Here is a 9,911-nt window from a genome sequence, read left to right on the forward strand (position 1 = left end):
TCAGCGTGGATGCCGGTTATGAAGCGGCGTGCCGGGATGGGAATGACACCGCCGAAGATGCCCGCAGAACAAAAGAAGCGATGAATGATGGGCAGAAGCGCCGCAAGGTAAGGCTGTTCCTAACGGTGTTCTTGTTTTTGCAGGAGCTGAGCGCCGAAGAAAGATGCAGGCATACTGGAGACCGATCCAAACATGGTGAGTGTCACGCTGCAGATGCAGAAAACACAATGCATGTTTCTCAGCCTGGGTGTAGCTTAAATAGTCTCTGGGTATGCCAGGTGTCTCTGGGCTGAACCACACCCAAAAGACTAGACTGCACATGCAGTTCTGGGAACTGAAATATGTGGGGGCATCCATCTTGTCCCCATCAAAGCACTACAAGTCCAATCCCCAATGTTGTCCTATGGGATTGAGTGAGTCTGGTGCCAAAAGCGCCAAGACTGACTCCAAGTGAGTCTTTGGAGGGATGGAGAGGCCCTTCAGGGCCATGTAGGTGATCTTGGCCTGGCTCCAGCCTGACATCTTGGAGGGCTGGGGATATTAGGGGCAGGAATCATGACAGCATTCCCCCCAAGACCCCTCTCATGCCTTGCTATTCTGTCTGGTCCTGGTTTGTTTGGATGGTTTTGATGAAATCGTCTAAGCAAGCGAGGTGCATGGATGTACTCACAAGGCTCCCATGTCCTGTCTTGTGGACCATACCCCTTCCAGTCTACTAAGTAGTATAATTTGGATCTGGCGTACTTTGAATCCAGGATGTCCTTGACTTTGAATTCTGGCTCCCCGGCGACTACTACTGGCTGCGGTGTTACCCGGGTCCCAGGTTGAACAGGTTTAAGGAGAGACACATGGAACACAGGATGAATCTGCATGTTTGACAGCAAAGCTAGTCTGACCGCCACAGGATTTATCACGGAGGTGACAAATACCCAGGTATCTTGGACAGAAAGTTTGGGTTCCTTTAATGGACATGTGTTTATTTTGTCTCCCAGACTTTGTCTCCCACTTGGTAGTTGGGGGCCTTTGCTCGGTGTTGATCAGCAAACTTCTTTTGACGATTCTTAGCTTGAAGTCGGTGTTCAGCTGCCCTTTTAAAGGTTTGAGAAATGGTTGCGTGCAAGGTTTTGACTGCTGGCATTTCCAAGGTTGTAGGAACGTCCAACTCAGAAGTACGTGGGTGCCTGCCATACATGGTATAAAAGGGTGTCTGCCCAGTGCTGGTGTGTGGGGAATTATTATAAGCATATTCAGCTATCCATAATAGGTCGAAACAGCTTCCTTCAGCTTGGTGTAACATACAACGCAGATACTGCTCGAGTGTCTGATTTGTCCTCTCAGTTTGACCATCCGTTTGGGGATGGTTACTGGTGGATAGCCGGATGTCGATCTGGGCCATAGAGCAGCATTTTCTCCAGAAGTTAGATACAAATTGAGTACCTCGGTCTGAGACTAAAACTGAAGGAAACCCATGGAGCCGTACGATGCCTTCAAGAAATACCTTTGTCAGAGTGGAAGCATTTGGGAGCCCCTTAAAGGAATGAAATGTGCCATTTTTGAAAATAGGTCCACGACCACAAGAATAGTGTTAAACACTTGACTGGGTGGTAAATCAGTAATAAAATCGAGGGACAACGTGTGCCAGGGTGCTGGTGGGATTTCCAATGGTTGTAATAGCCCAGCAGGTTTCTGCTTGGATGACTTGTTTTGAGCACACACTCCACAAGATAGGATGAATTGGATAATGTCTTTACGCCACGTGGGCCACCAATAATTTCGTTTTACCTTGGCTAGGTTTTTAGCGATTCCACAGTGGCCCTCGATCAAGGAATCATGATAACCGGACATGACTTGTTCTCGTAGTTCTTGGTTTGGTAAGAATAAACGATTCCTGAAGTAGGGCAACTGATCTTTTATCATGTAATGTTCTCCTTGTGCACTCCATGCTTGTAATTTCTCCGGACTCATCAGGTTTTGGATTTCTTCATGTAATTCTTTCTGAGTTATGGTTGCTGTGATTCCTAGGAGCTTGTCACTCGGGATGATTGCTATTGGGTCAGGGGTCTGATACCCTTGCTCTTCCACTCCCACACGGGAAAGGGCATCGACCTTCCCGTTTTTCACCCCTGGTCAAAATGTAATCACGTAGTCATATTCAGCAAAAAAAAAGAGCCCAACGTAGTTGTGAGGATTGGGCCTTTGCCGTTTTTAGCTACTGGAGGTTCCGGTTGTCAGTTATTACAGTGATTGTGTGTCTGACACCCAAGAGGTAGTGCCGCCATGCCTTAAAGGCTGACTTAATGTTCATGAGTTCTTTGTCTGTGATAGCGTAATTGAGTTCAGGGGGGGTGAATTTACGCGACCAGAAGGCAACAGGGTGTAACTGGCCTGTTTCAGGGTCCTTTTGTGAGAGGACGGCTTCCATAGCCATGCCTGAGGCATCCGTTTCCACCAGGTATGGGAGATCAGGGCGAGGGTGGCGTAAGATTGGGGCAGATGTGAATCTTGCTTTGAGTTCCTGGAAAGCTTCCTCGGCTTCTGTTGTCCACTGGAACTTTTTGTTGCTTTTCCTTAGCAATGACGTGATGGGATGCACGATTTGCGAAAATCCTGGGATGAACCGGCGGTAGAAGTTTGCAAAACCCAGCATACTTTGAACCCCCTTGAATGAATTTGGGGATGGCCAGTTCAGGATAGCATCTACCTTGTGTACATCCATTCGGATTCCATTCAGGCTGAGAATAAAGCCCAGGAATTCCACCTCGGAGACGTGTAATGAGCACTTTTCGAGCTTGGCGTATAGCTGGTGTTGATGGAGTTTCTCCAATACGGATCGGACATGTTTAACCTGGTCCTGCTTTGATGCGTATTATACTTGAATATTGTCGATGTACACTAGAGCACAGACATCAATCAATTCCCGTAGGACATCGTTCATGAAGTATTGAAATGCTGCAGGCGCGTTGCAAAGGCCAAAGGGCATTACTTGATATTCGTACAAGCTGTATTTGGTGCGAACAGCGGTTTTCCATTTGCCCCCCTGTTTTAATACGAACAGGGTGATATGCCCCCCTCAGGTCTAGTTTTGTGTAGATTTGGGCATCTTTGACTTGATCAAGCAATTCAGGGATCAGTGGCAGGGGTTAGCGTTTTTTTACAGTAATCTGGTTCAATGCACAATAGTCGATGCACGTTCTCAAGTCCCCCTCCTTTTTCGGTACGAAGAATAGAGGACTGGCTGCTGGAGACTTCGAGGGACGGATGAACCCGTTGGCCAGGTATTGGTCAAGGTAGGCCTTCAGGTGCTGGTTTTCCGGTTCCGTGAGTGCGTAAATTCACCCACAAGGGATTTGTGCGCCGGGTATCAGGTCGATTTGGCAATCGTATGGTCTATGCGGTGGCAGGGTATTAGCCTGTTCTTTCTGAAAGACATCTTGAAAGTCCTGGTATTCTCTTGGTAGGGTGCCGATTGCCACAGTCGCAAGCATGGAGGTTCTGGTGTCTATTGGTTGTTTCTCTTGGCGAGAACATGTGTGGGCGCAAGTCTCGGGAAAGGCCAATTCTTTTGCTCGCCAATCGATTCGAGGATTGTGAGCTACCAACCATGGCATTCCCAAAATCAACCGGAACTGTGGTGCCTTAATGTGGTAAAAAACGATAGATTCTTGGTGTCCATCCTGGCACAGAAGGGTTAAAGCTGCAGTGCATTGGGATACTGGACCAGACGCTATTTCTGTGCCGTCAACAGTGGTAACAGTGTCGGTGGTTGATTTAGGGCGTAACGGAAGCCCCATCTTTGCCGCAAGATCCTGGTCGATGTAATTCCCAACGGCTCCACTGTCAATGTACGCTCTTACTGCGTGCATCCGAGATGGTTGTTGGTGATTGATCAAGGCCACAGATAGTGCAAAATGGGAGGTCTGTAGTTCACTTTCTTCTCTCGACAAGTGGACCTCTACACTTGCCGGGCTGCAGAGTTTTCCGATTCCTTGATGGTATCTTCCTTGTCCGTGGCCCCTACCGCCTGCTCGGTGGCTTCACAGGGCATTCTTTAAGGAAATGACCTGACCTTCCACAGTACAGACATAACTGCTGCTGTCTCCTTTTATCCCTTTCTGCTTTAGTCAAGGGGGATTTGACCCCCCCGATTTGCATTGGTTCTCCTGAACCTTCCGTTGTGCGGCCAATATTGTCCTTTGAATGCACATACATAGGGCGAGGGTCCGGTCTGGTTCGATCTGCTCTTCGGTCCTGCAACCTAAGATCCAGTTGAACAACTAGGTCAATGAATTCTGAGCAGTGTTTCGGGGGGTTCACTACTTGTGCGAGAAGAACATCCTTGAGCTCCCCCCGCAACCCCTGATGAAATAGCGTGGTTCTCTTCCCCACTGGCCATTCTGCTTCAACTACGAGTCTATCGAATGTGGCTATGTATGTTAATAGGTCTTGATTCCCTTGGCGTAGGTACAGAAGTTTGTTGTCTAATGCCTGCCCATGAGTACGACGGGCGAACTGCTTTTCCATCTCCTGCTGAAAGCCCTTGAAGTCATGCAGCAAAGGATCGTCTTTGGCCACAAAGGGTACAGACCAGTCTGCGGCGCTACCACTCAGGTAGGATAGCACAAAAGCGACTCGTGATTGGTCATTCGGAAAGGCCCCTGGTCTACCAAGGAAGTGCAGGCAGCACTGGTTCATGAATGTTGCAAACCTCTTGGGATCCCCCGTAAATCGTTCGGGCGGGGCCAAGGGAACTGCCCCAGGAAGGGTTATCTGAACGGGATTGGCTGATGGTGCTGGCATCGAGGGCACGCTTCCCGGCAATGGTGCATGCTCTGCTTGTGACTGGAGAAGTTGCCGGCTTAAATTATCAGTGCGTTCTTTGGCTACTATGAGCTCTCTCCTCAGGGTGTTGGTCTCTTGCCTGGTTGCATGTACTTCGGAACGTAGCTGCCCCAACATGTGGGCTAACTGGTTGGTTTCTGATGTTTCCATGACGCCCAGGTGGATTTTGATGTGAGGCTTTGTGTTCTGTAACGCTCACCTGGAATCCACGGGGACGTCACTCAGCCTGTTCTGACCTCTTACGACCTCAAACCCTTCCCTGGAGTCTACTCGACCGGAGACTGGGCCTGAAACACAGGATTGGTAGAGTTTAACTCCCTATTGTCTCTGTGTGCTTGAACCCTTTCTTCCCCGGGGTCCAACCCTTCCCTTTGATGCACAGCTCACCTTATTTTCTTGGAAAGTGTGCTCTCCATCCTGCTTTCAGCACAGGGGCGCGTTGATTGATGCAGGATCTTTGCTGCCTAGTTACTTCACTGGCAAGAGTCCGACAGGTAAGTATAATGAGTCTTTTGAACAGTTCTCTAACTTCGTTCCTTTCCTTCCTTAGATGATGGCCGGCGTCCGGGGATGGCGACGTGCTGCTGAGATGAGTAGCGCTGAAGGTGAGTGAGAGCACGATGCGACCCTTTCATATTTGCATTGAACTGAGTTTTTTTTCTGTGTCTTTTAGGTGCCGCAACGTTTTCAGCATGGATTCCGGTTATGAAGAAGAAATGCGGTGAGTTAGCGCGGTATGCAGCGCCTCTAGATGTTTCCACACTAACCTGGAGTGTCTTTTCCCTCTTGCAGATGGATGAGAAGTTCCAGAGACAGAGTTCCCCCAGAGCGGCTGGGATTCAGGTAAGCGTTTGAAGCTTGTACAGTCTTTAAAAATAAGCGAAGATTTGCGGAATGCTTACTAATGTCTTTTTTCTGTTCTTTTCCCTTTTCCTTAGGAAGCAGCATGCCGGGATGGGAATGACACCGCCGAAGATGCCAGCAGAACAGAAGAAGCGATGAATGATGGGCAGAAGCGCCGCAAGGTAAGGCTGTTCCTAACGGTGTTCTTGTTCTTGCAGGAGCTGAGCGCAGAAGAAAGATGCAGGCATACTGGAGACCGATCCGAACAAGGTGAGTGTCACGCTGCAGGTGCAGAAAACACAAAGTATGTTTCTCAGCCTGGGCTTGGCTTAAATAGTCTCTCGGTATCCCAGGTGTCTCTGGGCTGAACCAAACCCAAAAGACTAGACTGCACATGCAGTTCTGGGAACCGAAATATGTGGGGGCATCCATCTTGTCCCCATCAAAGCACTACAAGTCCAATCCCCAATGTTATCCTATGGGAGTGAGTGAGTCTTGTGCCACAAGCGCCAAGTCTGACTCCAAGTGGGTCTTTGGAGGGATGGAGAGGCCCTTGAGGGCCATGTAGGTGATTGTGGCCTGGCTCCAGCCTGACATCTTGGAGGGCTGGGGACATGAGGGGCAAACATCATGACATCTACCCCCCGCTGAGACCTGGGCCAACTGTTGGAGAATAGAGAACCCTCAATCCCCACTAAACGTTAGCCATGTTTCCTGAAGCAAAATTAAGTCATAGTTTTTGAATATTTGAGTTTTCCTTGGCTCCTGAGAAAAAGAGGCATATCCTCTAGTATTCCATGAAGGTACATTGATCTGGGTCTTTACTAGAGCTTTTGCTGAAGCATGCCCAATTTTGCGTGGACTTGCAAAAGTATTTCAGGAACCATTTCCCACATATTCAGTGGGACCTGTGCATTTCCCTCCTTACTCTTCAGAGCCAATGATCGTTCATGTGTGTGAGGATTTGTCCGTTGTCCAGTTGTTGCTCCAATACAGACCTGTGAGATTCTCAGACCTCTTTGATCCCAGGCCCCCACCTCCCCCAGAATTAGATCCAATCCCAGTCTTGATTTTAGCACTACTTCAGCAGTGTTGGTATCAGAACCAAAAGGAAAGCTCACAACCTCAATGTCTGCTGTTGAGAAATATTTCAGAGCTACAATTATCTTCATTTCTGACAAGATCATGGATCGATTTAAAGGTGGATCATTTTGCAAAGCTGGTGATTTTCTTGAGAGAAAGAATTTTAGCTCTGTTACCTGTTCCTGCTGGCTGGATTTTGTCGGTAAAACTACCCTAGCATTGCTGTTCAGCAAGGGTGTTCTTGCTGTGTTATTTAAACCGCTCCCATTTGTTGTTTGAGCCGTTGCCTGTTGTTCTTGAGGGTTGTTTTCAATCTTTGCACAGGGGAGCCCTTCTTTGCCGCTATTATTATCTTCCCCTGCATTGCATTGACCCTCTTTGTGATGACTATTGGTTCTTTTCCCGGCATTGCAGGGTTTCCAAATGTAGTCTTTTTAAAAAAATGGGAACAATTTTTACAGGGGGATTTGCAGGTTTGCCTTTTCGTTTGACTAAGAGGAAGATTGGGGCAATCTTCTTTGGCGGCTCGACTGATTCAGTTTGACTGCCCACTGTTAGCTTCACTATTTCTTAATTTCCGGTGGGGATACGACCAGTCAATCCTTTTGATTTCACACTCTTCTTCCCCTTTTTTCCTCAGCCAATTTCAGGTTCTTTCTCTTTCTGCTTTTTTTCTTCCTTTGTCGAACCTTCCTTCATTTTCCGCATAAATCAATTTGAATCTGTTGTCTGATGTTTCCTCTTTCGTTTTCCTTGGTTGTTGGTAGGGAGGTCTGGTACTTCATTTGTTAGTTTTGCCATTTTTTTCCTTTTCTTCTTGGATTTAGCATTCAATTTCTTTTTCTTGGGTTCTTCTAAATCCAAATGTACAGATGATACATTTATTATCGACCTAACTTCCAGGTTTTCCTGAGGTGACTCAATATCTGCCACCAGTGCCAACCGTAAAAATTCCTCCATCACAGATGCTGATAGTGGGGTATAATTTAAGATTGGATCCGGAATGGTATTGGGTGCGCCTATTTTACCTCTTCCCTCTATGGGTTCGATGGGGTATTCCGATTTTGCCAATAAGGTATAATTTAAGATTGGATCCGGAATGGTATTGGGTGCGCCTATTTTACCTCTTCCCTCTATGGGTTCGATGGGGTATTCCGATTTTGCCAATAAGATGCCCATATCCTCTTTTAGTTCCCCATACAGTGCAGCCAAATGATCCATTTTCACTGATTGATCTTGGTTTTCTTTGTGGTGTTCAGTCAGGGATGCACCCATTACTTTGTTAATTGCTTATTTTAAGGCCACCATAGTTATTTCATTTAACTCCAAATCCTTTGAGATCTCTAACAGTATGCCCGTATGCTGTTGAACCTCTGTTTTTAAGTTTTCAAAAACCTTAACCAGTGAGCGTAGAACAAAGTTCAGAGCCATTATTGTAGGAGGCATACATTCCTGTCGCACATTCACTGGGTATTGAGTGTCCATTATTTGAGGAACAGGCATCAGATTGGGAGACTTTAGTATAGCTGGCCCTTGTCCCTGTTCGTGGCCCCTTTCTCTTATTGATCTATTAGATTCATACGTTGAGTTTACCGGAGCCGCCATTTCCAGCTCGAGAAGGTCCTCATCTCTTGGTTCGCTGACGTTAAGTGTGGATTGAACTGGGGGGTCTTCAGGTTGCACAGCAACCGTCCCTTGAATTGGAGGGTCATCTATAGTACAGTCCAGCGTTGCCTCTATGGCTGGCATAAATTGAGTTGAGATCACGTTCTTCATGGTAGTTGTTAGTGTATACTCTATATCACCCTGAAATAGGGCTCGAATGGGTTGATTCATTGGGGTCGACTCACCCAATTCTTGCCTGGGCATCGCTGTTATTTCTCGGATGCCCGAACCTGTAGGAGACAGGTTATCTGAAGGGTAGACACTTGGAGGCGGCAGGAAAACGCCTCCCCCTGATTTATAGGGCTTGAAGACGCTTTTTCTTAAGCCTGCCATCTCTTGGCCCTGAGTCTTCCTTCCCACCCCCTCAGCATTATTCTAGTTATTTTGACTGCCTACCACACCCTGAGATGCACTTCGCAGATCATACATTGTTAGAGAGCTTCATCGAAGTTTTCCCCAGTACTCGGGTCATAGGCCAATCACCCGCAGTACCCAAGACCGATCTTCTTTTGGGCAAAAGTTTACAAGTTCAGATAAAAGGCTGGGTATAGGAGCACCTCTGTCAGGCAAAAGACTCGGGTCAAAGGCGCAAGGCCAGCAGTCCCCGAGTCTAAGTACACAGGTAAGGCACTAGTGCACTAGGAGAGCACTATAAGGTCATAAGCGCTCAACAACAATGCAGTGCAAGCCTTAATTACGCACGGACAATATGAGAGCTGCTTCTCCTTTTCCAATAATCTGTTATGTAGGGGGTGCTAGAGCGGTGTACAACCCCTCTGCTCCCAATTCATGTCCTCCCTACTTGACAAAGCTTCTTCCTTCCTTCCGGCAAGTGGCTAGTGGGGCGCTACTCACTCACTTATCTCTTTAACAATTAGAATGTGGTGAGAAGCGAGGGGCCGGGTCAAACTCCTTAACATTACCAGTTAAATTTACATAAACAGAAACCCTCCCGGTGGTGAAACAGTGTGAGTGCTGACGGTCCAAAGTAACCTTCGGGTTTTCGCACAGCAGTTTTCCTTTTTTTTTCTTTTTTTGTTTTTCTTCCGCCTCCCGCTGACCGAATCAGCTTACAAGCTCAGAGATAAACAGACGAGCAAATCACAGTTTGTGCAAATGCGTGAAGGATTACTGGGGTGGGCAAGTCAATACCTTTAGTTTTCCAGATGAAACTGATGAATGGATGACGTTCCGGGTGCGGGCGGCCGTCCCCCAGTCCACAGTCCCTGACACACATACGTGCATGGACTGCACAGACTGCCTCCACTTGCCTCGGCTGTGCTCTGCGGCAAAAAAGGGTCCAAATATACACAGCTCCTCCTTCAGGAGAGAAGTGTGGAAAGTGTGGAAAGACTGCTCACATGCACAAACATTTCACAGAATAGGGTGACAGACTGCACAGACTGCCTCCACTCGCCTCCACTCAGCTCAACACACAATGCCTATGCAATACTTACAACAAGCTACACAGGCAAGGAGCT

At 47.6% G+C, this 9,911-nt stretch overlaps 1 long non-coding RNA gene across 1 annotated transcript in view; it reads right to left on the bottom strand.

The window, feature by feature from the left end:
• LOC138581856 (uncharacterized) overlaps positions 1-9,705 on the bottom strand; it is an 85,840-nt gene extending 76,135 nt beyond the window's left edge. The window contains exon 1 of the long non-coding RNA XR_011304828.1: positions 9,583-9,705. This is a non-coding gene — a long non-coding RNA (uncharacterized lncRNA). The remainder of the gene's footprint in view (positions 1-9,582) is intronic.
• Between the last annotated feature and the right edge of the window lie 206 nt (positions 9,706-9,911).

This window comes from Ambystoma mexicanum, chromosome 3q (assembly GCF_040938575.1).
Source record: "Ambystoma mexicanum isolate Mex_15411 chromosome 3q, UKY_AmexF1_1, whole genome shotgun sequence".
In the NCBI taxonomy this organism is placed as follows: Eukaryota; Metazoa; Chordata; class Amphibia; order Caudata; family Ambystomatidae; genus Ambystoma; species Ambystoma mexicanum.